Source organism: Pongo pygmaeus, chromosome 2, assembly GCF_028885625.2.
Source record: "Pongo pygmaeus isolate AG05252 chromosome 2, NHGRI_mPonPyg2-v2.0_pri, whole genome shotgun sequence".
Lineage (NCBI taxonomy): Eukaryota > Metazoa > Chordata > Mammalia > Primates > Hominidae > Pongo > Pongo pygmaeus.
In genome coordinates this window covers 95,152,477-95,169,345 of record NC_085930.1, presented here as the reverse complement: position 1 = coordinate 95,169,345, position 16,869 = coordinate 95,152,477, and the positions used below count along the sequence as shown (strand labels likewise).

Sequence of the window (16,869 nt, the reverse complement as noted above, 5' to 3'; positions counted from 1 at the left end):
CCAGGCATGGTAGCTCATGCCTGTGGCCCCAGTTACTGGGGAGGCTGAGGTGGGAGGATCACTTGAGTCCAGGAGTTCAATGCTGCAGTGAGCTATGATTGCACCACTGCACTCCAGCCTGGGCAATGGAGCCAGACCCCATCTCCAAAAGAAATTAAAAATAAAATCCCAAATGTGTTGTTATGGAAAGAGATCCATCTTATATTAAGTGAGAGAAAAAGCAAGTCATAACATATTATGTTTAGTGTGCTTTCATTCTCATAAATATCTTTTTTTGTTGTTGTTTTTTTTTTTTTGAGACAGAGTCTCACTCTGTCGCCCAGGCTGGAGTGCAGTGATGTAATCTTGGCTCACTGCAACCTCTGCCTCCCCGATTCAAGCAATTCTCCTGCCTCAGCCTCCTCAGTAGCTGGGATTACAGGCTCCTGCCACCACACCTGGCTAATTTTTGTATTTTTAGTAGAGACAGGGTTTCACCATGTTGGCCAGGCTGGTCTCGAACTCCTGACCTCAAATGATCCACCCTCCTCGGCTTCCCAAAGTGCTGGGATTACAGACATGAGCCACAGCACCTGGCTACATTTTCATAAATATCTGTGTTTATACCTGCAAATAAACAGTCTGTAACTGCACACTGTCCAGTATTGTAGCCACTAGGCTAATAAAATTAAGCTAAAAATTCAGTCCCTTCATCACCCTATCCACATTCCAAGAGCTCAGTAGTCCCTTGTGCATAGTAGCTACCATATTGGATATCAAGCCTTAGGTCACTGCTCTCTTCAAACTGCTGAACTGGTTGAGAAAGACTGAGCCTAACGGATAGAACCTGCTAGCCCTGCAGCCATTGGGGTTTTGTGACCACTGAGTCCCAGAGCCTCTGTGGTTTTTAAGAGTAACACACAGGAAGGAAGCTCATTGAGGTGCAACCGTTATTAGTACCTTGGGGAGTTTAACAGGAGCACAGTGTGGAAGCAAAACAGCTTTGTGGAGGACCCTGTTCCGTTTTTGTACAACTGAAATTAACTACTATTCAAATTGCTGAGGACCACATAAACCTGATATGCACTTTAGGCATGTTCTTATAAAAATGTTCCTTTCGACTGCTTTTTTTTTTTTTATTGTTATTATACTTTAAGTTTTAGGGTACATGTGCACAATGTGCAGGTTAGTTACATATGTATACATGTGCCATGCTGGTGTGCTGCACCCATTAACTCGTCATTTAGCATTAGGTATATCTCCTAATGCTATCCCTCCCCCCTCCCCCCACCCCACAACAGTCCCCAAAGTGTGATGTTCCCCTTCCTGTGTCTGTGTGTTCTCATTGTTCAATTCCCACCTATGAGTGAGAACATGCGGTGTTTGGTTTTTTGTCCTTGCGATAGTTTACTGAGAATGATGATTTCCAATTTCATCCATGTCCCTAGAAAAGACATGAACTCATCATTTTTTATGGCTGCGTAGTATTCCATGGTGTATATGTACCACATTTTCTTAATCCAGTCTGTCATTGCTGGTCATTTGGATTGGTTCCAAGTCGACTGTTTCTTAACTGCCTAATGTACATTATGGGGTTTGCTTAACATTTTGGAGAAAAAAATCGTTTCTTACTTGTACACAACTTCTAGGTGGTGCTCACATTACATTCAGCTCCAGCAGTTCGTGTCCATGTAGTAGGAGGTAGGCTGCAAAGTATAGGGGTATTAAAACCAGGTGGTTGTGGTATTCTGAGAGCTCTATTGCTATAGTAACTCATATTCTCCAGGACCGGGTTCTTGTCCTTACTCTGCCCTTCACCCTGTCAGCTTCCCCCTGACTTGATAGACTGGTTCTGCCTGCCCAGCTGCACTCTGTTCATCAAAATGAGACCTTGGAGCATGTGAAAGCATTGTGTCCAAGGACATAGAAGGTAGGAACCGCTGTGCCCCTGGGTCAGACTGGCCTGGGGTGGAGTCTGTTCTCATCACATACTAGTGGTGTGCCCTTGTTTAAGGCATCTACCCTCTCTGAGCTTCAGGGTTCTTGTTGTATAAGAGATGTAGTGACGCCTCCCTTCAGACATTGTTGGGAGATGGAGTAAACTGAGGGCTAGAAGGCAGAGAGTAAGTGCCCCATAAGCAGAGCAGTTATACCTCCCTCTCTGAAGATACGTGTCTGCATGGCATTTATACCGTGGTCACTTCCACAGTTGGTTATGAAATTGGAGCTAGTGTCTCAGGATGACACAGCAACATTCTCAGACTAGGTAGGATAGATTTATGTGTACGTTATCCTTAGTGATGGTGACCATTATTAAAACCAGTAGGGACTTCTAGCTTGACTTCAGCCTATAGTTTCAAGCTTCTCTCCCACTAAATGCTTTAGCAGCCGTGATACAAGTAGAAGAGCTCATTTACTTTACTTTCATCTTCTGTTTTCCCAGTCTCCCCAGCACAGAAAGTACTGATGAGTAGTAAAATGACCAAAAGCTCCCTTGTCAAAGGCAAAAAGGTGCATTTATCATTGATAACATACCAGGCTCTTACCCAAGCTCAGATGATCTCAATCTTTATTACTCAGGATTCCTTATTTAATTTATTTTATTTTTCCAAGAAAGGGTCTCATTCTGTCGCCCAGGCTGGAGTGCAGCGGTGCAATCAAGGCTCACTGCAGCCTCCATCTCCCTGGGCTTAAATGATCCTTCTTGGGCTTCAGCAATCCACCCGCCTCAGCCCCCCAAATAGCTGGGACTACAGGCGTGCGCCACCACAGCTGGCTTTTGTGTGTGTGTGTGTGTATATTTTTTGTAGAGACAGAGTTTCACCATGTTGCCCAGGCTGGTCTTGAACTCCTGGGCTCATGCAATCCGCCTGCCTCGTCCTCCCAAAGTGCTGAGATTACAGGTGTGAGCCACTGTGCCTGGCCAGGATTTCTTATTTTAAAGTATCATGTTTTAAATTACATGTGTAGCAAACTGAGAAACTTTTCCAAAAATTGTTTTTCCTGATTGTAAAAATAATTTATGCTCATTGAGGATAACCTGAAAAACATAGGAAAAAAATAGCCAAAAGTGGGCATAGAATCTAGGACAACAGAGGCTGGAGTCATGGTACTCCTTCTTAGAAATCAGAGACTGATACAATTGTTTCTCATATTCAAAGAGAATGGCTGCTTTTTGTTTTTTCTGGGTGCTCTTTACAGTGCTGCCACCGTCTTCTGTGCTTGCTGATTAGAGTCATGATATACTCACCTGCAGACACTTTGTGTTTGCTATTTTCTTAGCAGGGAAGAAAACGAACAGTTACAAAGCTGGCCATTGTGCTGGCTGCTCTAAATATACTGTCTCTTTCATATTCACCACGACCCTGAAGGTGTGATTTAGCTCAGATGAGGAAACTGAAGCACAGAGAAGTTAGGCTGCAAAGCTAATAAGCAGTTATTGGGCTTCGTTCCAGATCTCTGTGACTGGAAAGCGTGTGCCCTCCCCTGCTGGGGACTTGTGGCTGTGCTATGGAGGAGGGATGGCACATTGTGGCTGATCATGACACAGTGACCAGCTCCTCCTTCAGGTTCCAGAAGGGCTCCCAGGTGGCCTGTCTTTGAGGCAGTGGAAAAGGGGAAAGGTAGAGGAGACATGGCCCAGGAGGGAGCGCTTCAGTCTCCAGCAGGTACTCAGGTCAGTGCCAGTGAAGGGCGTGAGGGATGAGGAGCTGGCCACCTCAGATACCAGAGCCCAAAGAAAAAGCATCATTTCCAGCGGATCCGAGTTTCTATGTTGTTGTCTATTCTAGCCTACTAAACATGTAGTGGGTAGTTCTCTGAGATTATGTTCACTTCATCCATTTGTACAGTTTTAGGACATTGCGAGGATTATTGAACAAGTGAAGGTTATATTTCGTTTTTAATTACTATTTAATTGAGCTTCAGATTTTTAAAGTTTGGTTTTTTTTTCTTTACTTTGATGTAAGATGGAATTACTGGGTTTCCATTTTAGCAAATTATGTAATTTGCATGGGTGTCATTTAAGGGTCATTGTACTATAGAATGCTGCAGGAAGTGGCTATTTAAAAAGCCGTATCCATTCTGCAGTCACGTTTGAGGTCAAAAGGATTTTGGAGTGCTTCTTTGCAGTGTTTTCCTCTCTGGAACTTCAGCTGTCTTTGAAGTCGGTGTGGAGACCAGCTCTCCTGGTAGGGCAGAAGACCATCCCACAGTGGAGAGTGTAGACTTCAAAAGACCTGGAGAAGGGAGAAGAGAAGCATGCGTGATCATGACGCTCATCTCACTGCAGGGATCAAAGCGTGTTTGCAATGTGTGCTTTGTCTCTTCTTTTGCTAAAGTTAAAGCACATGATTCTATGAATTAGATTTTTTTTTTTTTTTTTGAGACAGAGTCTTGCTCTGTCACCCAGGCTGGAGTGCAGTGGTGCGATCTCGGCTCGCTGCAAGCTCTGCCTCCCAGGTTCATGCCGTTCTCCTGCCTCAGCCTCCCGAATAGCTGGGACTGCAGGCACCTGCCACCACGCCTGGCTAATTTTTTGTGTTTTTTAGTAGAGACAGGGTTTCACCGTGTTAGCCAGGATGGTCTTGATCTCCTGACCTCGTGATCCGCTCGCCTCGGCCTTCCAAAGTGCTGTGATTACAGACGTGAGCTACTGCGCCCGGTCTCTATGAATTAGATTTTTAAATAAAGTTTATTTCGTGGGGCTGAAAAGAAGATGCATTTGGCTTTATTCACCTGCTGAAATTTAGGTTAATACAGTAATGATTCTTCAGATGCCTTTAAATACCCTTAACATTTTCATTTGTTTTGGGGCAGTTTTTGCATATTATTAGGTTGCAGAAAAATTGAAACGAAACAAAACAAAGGTAGGTTCTAGCACTGAAAATCTGCAGATGAAACAATGGGAAATAATGACTACTTAGCAGAGCAAGGAGTAATCACTAATTCTAAGTGAAATATTAAGGACTGTAAGCAGCCAGGCAGGTGGCCAGTGAGCTAAGCAGAAGTCCTGCAAGCTGAATTCTATGAGAATTTGCTCAGAAACCTTGCTGTCCTCTAGGATGATGTGGACTGCTGCCTATGGCTGCAGCTGTTATGCTGTGTGACACTGTGATTTTGAATAGGTAGAAGAGCGAAAAGAGGGGTGTAAGTAAGGGATATTTAGGATATAAACAGTCTGACTAGGTAGAGGAGGATTTGCATGGGAAGAAAGGGTTAGGACAGTTTGGTCAGGTGGTAGAAGAATATGGAAGCTAGGCTGAGGAATTTGGATTTATCTCGTGAGCCAGTGGGAGCCATGGAAGGTCCTGGAGCAGAGAAGTAGCATGGTGGTAGATTCCAGCCAGGTCACTTGTTTTCAGCATTCTTTTCAGGCCTTCCTGTGAAGAGAAAGTGCCAGGGGAGAAGTGAGTTTGGGAGTGAACCCAGAGGGGGTGGTGTGGCTGATGGGCTCTGGAGACAAACAGGCCTGCCTCCTCTCCCAGATCCACCACTTTCTAGTCAAGGCATCTATCCTTCTGAGACTCATTTCCTCCAGCAGAGGGAAATAGTTCTTTCTTGCTCCCTTTAAATGGCATTGGCAGATAGTGTGAGTGGTACCTATGGGAGCCACCACTACAGAGCCCAGTGTGAGGGATTTCTAGAGGCTCAGGTTAGACACCAACCATACCCCCAAAAAGACAGATGAGCTGAGCCCTCAAGAGGAGGTGGGGAGAAATGGGTGAGAGTAGAGGAGATTATGTATGAGGTTTGGTTGGTGGTTGCGTCATCTCTTTCCTTCCACTCATACAAGGTTTTTTATTTTTGTGGTGTGGAGCTGCTTCCTAATTTTTTTTTTTTTTTTTTTTTGAAACTGAGTCTCTCACTCTGTCGCAGGCTGGAGTGCAGTGGCCTGATCTCAGCTCACTGCAACCTCCACCTCCCAGGTTCTCCTGCCTCAGCCTCCTGAGTAGCTGGGATTACAGGCGCCCGCCATCGTGCCTGGCTAATTTTTTTGTATCTTCAGTAGAGATGGAGGTTTCATCATGTTGGCCAGGTTGGTCTTGAACTCCTGACCTTGTGAATCGCCCACCTCGGCCTCCCAAAGTGCTGGGATTACAAGTATGAGCCACCACGCCCGGCCCAATTTCTTTAAGAGGTTTTAGAACAATGGTTCTCACCCCTGGCTGTGCATTAGTATCAACTGAGGAACATTTAAGACCTGCTGGCCAGGTGTGGTGGCAGTGGCTCGCACTTGTAATCCCAACACTTTTGGAGACTGAGGCAGGTGGGATCACCTGAGGTCAGGAGTTCGAGACCATCCTGGCCAACATGGTAAAATCCTGTCTCTACTAAAATTACAAAAATTAGCCGAGCATGTTGGTGTGCGCCTGCAGTCTCAGCTACTCAGGAGGCTGAGGTACGAGAATCGCTTGAACCTGGGAGACAGAGGCAAAGGTTACAGTGAGCCAAGATTGTGAATTTTACTCCAACCTGGGCAACAAAGTGAGACTCTGTCTCAAAAGGAAAAAAAAAAAAAGAGAAAAAACAGAAGACCTGCTAATGCCTGTGCCCAGGCCAGACAAATTAAATCAGAATCTGTGAGGGCACAAGCGTAGGTATCTTTTCAAGTTCTCTAGGTGATTCTAGAATGCAGCAGGGTTGAGACGCTCTGCCTTAGGGGTAGAGAGATGGGAACACTGACAGGTATCTGCAAAACATCTCTGAACAGCTGCTGGTGTCTTTTTCTGTACTTTAAGTTTCACAGCACATCTGATAGCTGTGCCAAAAGGGAAGAGAGAATTACGTGGGCTAGGCTGGTTTGAAGGTTTGCGTAAGTTTTGGCTTGAGTTACTTAACATGTTTATTTCAAAGTAATTTGTGTTTGTAGCCTCACTAAAGTAATTTGGGGCCAGAGAGGTTCAAAATAAGTTTTCCTACTTAGTTTTCCTAAAATTTCACCAAACCGAGGTACCTCTGAGTACCTGCTACTGTGCAGTGAAATCCCACATACCCTTTCAGAAACTCAGGAAAACAAATTGCTAGTGGGGATGCTTACTTGGAAAATGGCATGGCCAGTGTTGGGAGCATTAATCAATTCCAAACATGTGGGAATGACAGCCCCCACCTCTGCACCCTCAGGTAAGAGTCAGTGGGTCTACATCATTGGGGTGAACCAGCTCAGCCCATGGACTAGTGAGGACTCCCACCTTTCCAAGTTGCAGAAGGAGCCTGGCCTCAGGACTTCCCTGGGTTGCCAGCTATGTCTGGCAGGTTGGAGGGTCTTGGGAGTCAGCAGGACTTGGGTTCCAGTTCCCAGCCAGCTGCATCCTAGCTATGCCACCTTGGATAGCTCATTTGATCTCGCTGAGCTGAGATCTACCAACTAGGGTGGCTGTGAGGATTAATGAGAAGTATTGGGTTAGGGGCTTAGCAAAATTCCCAGCACATGATCAGTGCTCGTTTAAAGTTAATTCTTTTCCTCCCTCGCTTAAGTCAGAAATCACGTGGTCCTGGTGCAAGTGCATTTCCAGTTTGAAAAACTTCAGCACCAGACCTCAGTGATTTGCCAGAATGCCCACATGCTAGGGCTTCACACAGCAGCCTCCCTGGCATGCCAAGATAGGGGGTGTTGTGTCAAGAGGAGGGGCAGAAAGGAGTGGGCCCTTTGGGGAAGTGGCAGCAGATGGCAGGGTTTGGTGGCAGGCTGAAATCCATCTGACTCAGGTCTGCCCTGCAGGGCTGTTAGCTCTCCTTTCCATGCCTGATGGGCCTTGGTGCTTTATCTTCTCTTTTATGCACTCTGTCGATCCTGTTCCACATCGGAGAGGGCAGTAAAGATGGGAATGATTCATTGGAGGATCCCAGGCTGCTGACTCCAGCTCGGGAGGTGGAGGCCTAATTTCAAATGTCTAGTTTCTGCTGGTCTCCAGGGCTCTCTTCTCTTTGCTTTAATAAGAGCTACAGCCTGGTTGCAAGCAATAGGCAGCTGTGGGTTTTTTTCTTTTTTTGAGACGGAGTCTTGCTCTGTTGCCAAGGCTGGAGTGCAGTGGTGCAATCTCAGCTCACCACAACCTCCGCCTCCTGGGTTCAAGTGATCCTCCTGCCTAAGCCTCCCATGTAGCTGGGACAGATGCGTACCTCCATGCCCGGCTAATTTTGTATTTTTAGTAGAGACGGGGTTTCACTATGTTGGCCAGGTTGGTCTTGAACTCCTGACCTTGTGATCCACCTTCCTCGGCCTCCAAAGTGCTGGGATTAGAGGCATGAGCCACTGTGCCCGGCCTCTTTTTTTTTTTTTTGTTCACAGCATTGGAAACTTGAGGTGAAAACATTTCCCTTTTGATTAGGCTGGTTGGTATATCGAGCAATCTAGAAAATTTCAGGCTGGGCGCGGTGGCTCACACCTGTAATCCCAGCACTTTGGGAGGCTTAGGCAGGCAGATCATGAGGTCAAGAGATGGAGACTATTCTGGCCAACATGGTGAAACCCCGTCTCTACTAAAAATACAAAAATTAGCTGGGCATGGTGGCACACGCCTGTAGTCCCAGCTACGTGGGAGGCTGCGGGAGGAGAATCATTTGAACCTGGGAGGCGGAGGTTGCAGTGAGCCGAGATTGTGCGACTGCACTCCAGCCTGGGCAACAGAGCGAGACTCTGTCTCAAAAAAAAAACAAAAACTAAGTCATAAACACACACATTAGCCTAGCCCTACACAGTATCAAGATCATCAGTATGACTGTCTTCCACCTCCACATCCTGTCCCATTGGAAGGTCTTCTGGGGCAATAACACACATAGAGCTCTCCTATGATAGCAATGCCTTCTGGATACCTCCTGAAGGACCTGTCTGAGGCTGTTTTACAGTTACTTTTCTAAGTAGAAGGAGTATACTCTGAAATAACTATAAAAAGCAGTAGGTTTATTTACACCACCATACTACAAACACATGAGTAATCCATTGCGCTATAATGTTAAGACATCTGTGATGTCACTAGGCAATAGAAATGTTTTTAGCTCCATTATAATCTTATTAGACCTTGGCCAGGCATTGTGGCTCACATCTGTATGTAATCCTAGCACTTTGGGAGGCCAAGGTGGGCGGATCACTTTGAGGTAAGGAGTTACAGACCAGCCTGGTAAACATGGTGAAACCCCATCTCTACTAAAAATACAAAAATTAGCCTGGCTTCGTGGTGGGCACCTGTAATCCCAGCTACTTGGGAAGCTGAGGCAGGAGAATTATATGAACCCGGGAAGCAGAGGTTGCAGTGAAGTGAGATCATGCCACTGCACTCCAGCCTGGGTGACAAAGTGAGACACTGTCTCAAAAAAAAAAAAAAAGAAAGAAAGAAAGAAAGAAAATCTAATCTTACTGGAACATCATGATATTTGTGGTCTGTTGTGACTGAAATGTCATTATGCAGTGCATAACTATATATACTTTGTGGAATAATTGAATCAAGCCAATGAACATATTATCACTTCATGTAGTTATCATTTCTTTGTGGTGAGAACATTTAAAATACACTGTTTTAGTCATTTTGAAATATGCATTATTATTGACTACAATCACCATGGTGTGCAGTAGATCACCACAACATATTCTTCGTGTCTTACTAGAAACCTTCGACCAACATCATCTCTTTCTTGGTCTACTCCCACTCCCACCTGTGGTAACCACCATCCTACTCTACTTCTGGAGGCACATTCTTAATGTTCCTTTACAGGGGAAGCACAATGGGTGGTGCCTTGGGGCTACCAGTAACTAAGCGCACCCTGTAGGTAGACATGCACATGGTACAAATGGTGTTGCATGTAGGATAGCAGTGGGCCATGGTCCAGGGCAGGTGACAGCAGAAGTAACTCCCACTCCATCCTGTATCCCAAGCTTCCATGGGCTGGTATGACCTCTTCTACTCACCTGATCCCCAGTTTCTCAACCTTGGTACTTTGACATTTGGGGTCAGATGGTTCTTTGTTGTGGGGGTCTCCTGTGCATTACAGGACATTTAGCAGCATTCCTGGCCGCTACCTATTAGGTAGCACTCCTGTCCCCTGTGACAACCTAAAATGTTTCCAGACATTACCAGATGTCTGCTGAGCAGAATCACCACCCTTTTAAGAACACTGACCTAAACATAGAGTGTCTTGGCAGAAACATTAACTAGGATATCATTTTGGGATGTCATAGCCTGACATCAGGACGCAGGCATTGTCTTGCTGCTACTGCTTCCCATATGCCAGATGCTTTCCCCAAACATTATTGTGTGTTTTATAGCCAAGTTTATTTTTTTAATCTAAATTATATCTATACACAGGAAAGGAATGGAACACAGTACCTTTCTCGTCAGAATGCACTTTTCTGTTGAGAATCATTTCCCCAGCATGGACAAAGCACGGGTTTGGAACGTGATAGGTGCTTAATCCATGCTTAAAATTGGCAGCAACATCTTCATAAAAACACATGTCCAAACTTTAAACTCAAAGCTATGTAGTTTATATGTGTTTATATAAAGGAGACTAGCAAATGCTTACTTAGTAGCTTCTAAGTGCCCAACATTGAGCTGGAATTTTAAACATTAAAATTATTCCTCTGATGGCCAGGCGCAGTGGCTCACGCCTGGAATCCCAGCACTTTGGGAGGGCGAGGTGGGCGGATCACAAGGTCAGGAGATCGAGACCATCCTGACCAACATGGTGAAACCCCAAAAATTAGCCAGGCATGGTGGCGTGTGCCTGTAAATCCCAGCTACTCGGGAGGCTGAGGTGGGAGAATCGCTTGAACTAGGGAGTCAGAGGTTGCAGTGAGCCGAGATCGCGCCACTGCACTCCAGCCTGGCCACAGAGTGAGACTCTGTCTCAAAAAAAAAAAAAAAAAAAAAAAAAAAATTATTCCTCTGATACATGAAGCAATCGATGCGCAAAGTGATTTTTGTGATTTAACATTTTTTCCTTCTAGACATAAAAAAAAAACATGTTTATGTGTAGTTGTTTGGAGTTACCCAATTATACATGCCAATTTATATTTCTATAAGAATGTAAAAGCCAAGAAAATGTGTCAGTAAAACAAACCTAAGATGACAAGAACATTTAAATGCTAAAGGACTGATCTCCAAATGTAAGACTGTCAGTTGTTTTTAGCATTTTATCTTTATGTATTCAGAAATAATTGCATTAGCATATTGCTTAAGAGATTTGGCCAGTGCGGTGGCTCACGCCTGTAATCCCAGCACTTTGGGAGGCTGAGGCGGGTGGATCACGAGGTCAAGAGATCGAGACCATTCTAGCCAACATGGTGAAACACTGTCTCTACTAAAAATACAAAAAATTAGCCGAGCGTGGTAGTGGGCGCCTGTAGTCCCAGCTACTCGAGAGGCTGAAGCAGGAGAATGGTGTGAACCCGGGAGGCGGAACTTGCAGTGAGCCGAGATTGCGCCACTGCACTCCAGCCTCGGTGACAGAGCGAGACTCCGTCTCAAAAAAAAAAAAAAAAAAAAAACACAGAGATTTGCCTGAGGCTGGGCATGGTAGCTCATGCCTGTAATCCCAGCACTTTGGGAGGCTGAGACAGAAGAATTGCTGGAGGCAGGAGTTCGAGACCAGCCTGAGCAAAATAGTGAGACCCTGTTTCTACAAAAAATTTAAAAATTAGCTGAAGATGGTGGAGCGTACCTGTAGTCCCAGCCGCTCAGGAGGCTGAGGTGAGAGGACTGCTTGAGCCCGGGAGGTCGAGGCTGCATGTCATTGTACTCTAGCCTGGATGACAGAGTAACACCTTATGTTTAAAAAAAAAAAAAAAAAAAAAAAGAGATTTGTCACACTACACAAGTCAGTTTTGAAATGTTTAATAACCCCATATAAAACCATGCCAAGTACATAATAATTGAGCGGATATTGTTGAACTTTGAATGTACCATCCTTAACATAATCCAGTAGAGGCAGAAGTTCCTGCTTATTTGGAATTTATCAGCCTTTGCCAAATAAACAGCATATAAATGAATGATAGTGTAATACTATCAATTTTAAAATGTAGTTACCAGGTTAACATCTCATTTGGCTTTATTTTCTAAATAACCTATTTAAATCAGTGGAATTAATTCAGTAGAAAGGATTTGTTGAGTAGTGACTGTAGTAATGCCTACATGATACCACTCAAAGTTAGTAAAACAGGTTGGGCACAGTGGCTCATACCTGTAATCCCAGCCCCAGGCCAGGCACAGTGGCTCATACCTGTAATCCCACCTGTAATCCCAGGGTGGGCAGATCACTTGAGTCCAGGAGTTTGAGACCAGCCTGGGCAACATGGTGAAACGCCGTCTCTACAAAAAATACAAAAATTAGCCGAGGGTGGTGGTGCATGCCTGTGGTCCCAGCTACTTGGGAGGATGAGGCAGGAGGATTGCTTGAACCCGGGAGGTGGAGGTTACAGTGAGCCGAGATTGCACCATTGTACTCCAACCTAGGCAACAAAGTGAGACCCCAACTGAAAAAAAAAAAGTTAATGAAGAGTTCTGAACATTTGAGGAAACAGTAACGTTCTTTATGATTTAATTTATACTTTCATCATAATGTCCTGTGTGTATAACTGGAGGCTGCTCTAGGTCTGTGTTTCATGCTTACTTAATAATTATTACCTGGGGAAGCTATTAAAACTTCTCATTTGGGCCGGGCGCAGTGGTTCACACCTGTAATCCTGGCACTTTGGGGAGCCGAGGTGGGCGGATCACCTGAGGTCAGGAGTTAGAGACCAGCCGGGCCAAGGTGGCAAAACCCTGTCTCTACTAAAAATAAAAAAATTAGCCAGACATGTTGGCGTGCACCTGTAATCCCAGCTACTCGAGAGGCTGAGGCAGGAGAATCACTTGAACCCGGGAGGCGGAGGTTGTAGTGAGCTGAGATTGTACCACTGCACTCCAGCCTGAGCAACAGAGCAAGACTCTGTCTCAAAAAAAAAAAAAAAACATGTGCAGAGAGATCCCATATACCCTTTACTCAATTTTCTCCAATGGTAACATCTTGCAAACCTATAGTACAATATTATAACCAGAATATTGACAGTGATACAGTCATGATAAAGAACACTTCCATTATTACGAGCATTCCTCACTTTGCCCTTCTGTAGCCACACTGCTTCCCTCTGACACCCATCTCACTACCCCAGCCTTAACCCCAGGTAACCATTAATCTGTTCTCCATCTCTATAATTTTGTCACTTCAAGAATGTTATATAAATAGAATTGTACAGTATATAACCTTTCAAGATTGCTTTTTTTTCCACTCAGCATGATTCTCTGGAGATCCATCCAAGTTATTGTGTATATTAAGTTCATTTCTTTTTTTGCTTGAGTAGTATTCCATGGTATGGATATAGCAGAATTTAACCACCTATTGAAGGACATCTGTCTTGTTTCCACTTTGAGGCTTTTACTAATAAAGCTGCTATGAACATTTGTGTATAAATTCTTATGTGAATATAAGTTTTCATTTCTTTGGAATAAATGTCTAGGAATACAGTTGCTGGGTTGTATGGTAGTTGCATATATAGTTTTTAAAGAAACTTCCAAACTGTTCTGGAGTGGCTATACCATTTTATAGTCCCATCTGCAATGTATGAATGATCCAGTTTTTCTGTATCCTAGCCAGGATTTGGTGTTATTACTGTTTTTTATTTAAGCCATTCTGATAGGCGTATAATGGCCTTAATTTGCATTTCCCTGAGGGCTAGTAATGTTGAATATGTTTTCACGTATGCCATCTGTATATCCTCTTCAGTGAAATGTATTCTTATCATTTGCCCATTTTCTAATTGGATTTTTAAAAAATGTTTGTTCTTTCATAGAAAAATGTTTTTAATTTTGATGAAGTCCAATTTTTCCCTTACATAGATCATGCTTTTGCTGTCAAGAACTCGTTGCCTAAACCTGGATCCCAGATTTTTCTCTCCTATTTCTTTTCCTAAAAGTCTTACAGTTTTACATTTTACATTTAAGTACATAATTCATTTTGGTAGTACAATGTGTGAATACAATGCATGAATCTTAAGTTGAGGTTCATTTCATTGCTGAGTGTCCAATTGCTCTGGCACCATTTGTTGAAAAGGCTATCATTCCTCTATTGAATTGCCTTTGCACTTTCATCAAAAATTTAATTAGGCTACTTATATGGAATTATTTCTGGGTTCTCTGTTGTCTTCCAGTGATGTATATGTTTATGCCTCCACCAACACTACACAGTCTTGATTACTGTATTGATGTAATAGTCTTGACATCAGGTAGACTGATTCCTCATACTTTATTTATTTATTTATTTATTTATTTAGAGACAAGGTCTTGCTCTCTTGCCCAGGCTGGAGTGCAGTGGCATAATCTTGGCTCACTGCAGCTTCAGCCTCCCAGGCTCAAGCAATTCTCCTTCCTCAGCTTCCTGAGTAGCTGGGACTACAAGTGCGTACCACCATGCCCGGCTAATTAATTTTTTTATATTTTGTAGAGATGGAGTTTCACCATGTTGCCCAGGTTGGTTGAACTCCTGAGCTCAAGCGATCCTCCCACCTTGACCTCCCCAAATGCTCAGATTATAGTCATGAGCCGCTGACTTGGTCCCATCTACATTTTAGAATAATCTTGCCTATATTTGGAAAAAAAAACTTGTAATATAATTTGTTTTAAACATGTATATCAATTTAGGGATAATTGAAATCTTTATTTCTATTCATTTATTCAGAGCTTTGATTTCTGTTATCAGTGGTTTGTAGTTTTTGACATATAAGTACCGTGCATGTTTTAGATTTCCCTCCAAGTATTTTTTTTTTTTAGTAATTGTAAATGGTATTGTATTTCTAATTTATACCTATATTTGTTCATTTCTAGTATATAGATACACAATTGATATTTGTATACTTGTATTCTGTGGCCTTGTTGAACTCAATTAATTAATTAATTAATGACAGGGTCTCTCTCTTTTGCCAAGGCTGGAGTGCGGGTGCCAACATGGCTCACGGCAGCCATGACCTTCCGGGCTCAAGCATTCCCTCTGCCTCCTGAGTAGCTGGGACTACAGGCATGTGCCACCATGCCTGGCTAATTTTTTTATTTTTGTAGAGACGAGGTCTTGCTGTTTTGCCTGGGCTAGTCTTAAACTCCTGGACTCAAGCAGTCCTCCCACCTCAGCCTGCTAAAGTGCTGAGATTACAGGCATGAGCCACTGAGTCTGGCCTAAGAGTTTATTAATTCCAGTTTTATTGTAGATCCCTTGGGATTTTCCACATAGACTATCATGTTGTCTAAAAATAGGAACAGTTTTATTTCTTCCTTTTGATCTATATGCCGTTTATTTCTTTTCCTATTTTTATTACACTGGCTATATCTTCCAGTAGTTTGTTGAGTAGGAGAACACACTGCCTTGTCTTGTTCCTGATCTTAGGGGAAAATATTTAGTCTTCCACCATTAAGTATGTCAGCTGTAGGTTTTTTGTAGAACCTTTTCATCAACTTAAGAAAGTGTCCTCTATTCCTATTTTTCTAAAAGTTTTTATCTTGAAAGGATGTTGAGTTTTGCCAGATGCTTTTTCTGCGTCATTTGATATGATCACGTGATTTTTCTTGATTAGCCTGTTAGTATGGCAGATTACATTGATCAGTTTCTGAATGGTAAACCAACCTTGTGTCCCTAGAATGAGACCCACTTGGTCATGGTATATAATTCTTTTTATAAATTGCTGAATTCAATTTACTAATATTTTGGTAAGGATTTTTGAGCCTATGTTTGTGAATGGTATTGATCTGTAGTTCTCTTTTTTTGCACTGTCTTTGGTTTTGGGACCTGGGTAATACTAGCTTCATCAAGTGAATTGGGAAGTGTTCCTTCCTCTTATGTGTTTTAGAAGAGTTTGTAGAGAATTGGTGTTGATTCTTCTTAAGACACTTAGTAGAATTCTCCAGTGAGACCATTGGGCCTTGATACATATTTGGCAGGGGGGGAGTTTTTTAGTTATGAATTTAATTATAAATCATTATAGGCTGGGCGCGGTGGCTCACGCCTGTAATCCCAGCACTTTGGGAGGCCAAGGTGGGCGGATTACTTGAGGTCAGGAGTTCAAGACTAGCTGCGCCAATATGGTGAAACCCCACCTCCACTAAAAACACAAAAATTAGCCAGGCGCGGTGGCAGGCACCTGTAATCCCAGCTACTCGGGAGGCTGAGGCAGGAGAATTGCTTGAACCCAGGAGGCGGAAGTGACAGTGAGCTGAGATCATGCCACTGCACTCCAGCCTGGGCGACAGAGTGAGACTCGGTCTCAAAAAAAAAAAATCATTATACAGATCAAATTATGTATTTCATATTGAGTGAGTTGTGGTATTTAGTGTTCCTGAGGAAGTGGTCCATTTCATCTAAGTTGTCAAATTGATATATGTAGAATCGTTCATAGCATTCCCTTATCCATTTGATATCTCTACAGTCTGTAGTGGTATCCTAATTCATTCTTGATATTAATAATACATGTCTTATCTTTATTTTGTCCATTTTTGTCAATTTTATTGGTCTTTCCAAATAATCAACTTTTTATTTCTTGACTTTTCTCTATTTCTTTGTTTTCAATTTTATTGATTTCTGCTCTTTATTTTTCCTTCTTCTGCTTGCTTTGAGTTTACTATGCTCTTCTTTTTCTAGGTTCTTGAGGTGAAGTTTAGGTTATTGATTTGATAGTTTTTCTATTTTCTAATATAAGCGTTTAGTGCGTAAATTTCCCTCTCAGTGCTAGGTTAGCTGACGTGTCCCACAAATTTTGATATGCTGTATTTTCTTTCAGTTCAATGTATATATTTTTTAATTTCCCTTGAGATTTTGTCTTTAAAACATGGATTATTTAGAAATGTGTTGTTTAGTTTCCAACTGTTGTGGAGATTT

At 43.1% G+C, this 16,869-nt stretch overlaps 1 protein-coding gene across 16 annotated transcripts in view; it reads left to right on the top strand.

Moving 5' to 3' along the window:
* Nucleotides 1-16,869, top strand: part of PXK (PX domain containing serine/threonine kinase like) — a 91,207-nt gene that overhangs the window by 16,213 nt on the left and 58,125 nt on the right. The gene's annotated exons all lie outside the window — the stretch shown is intronic.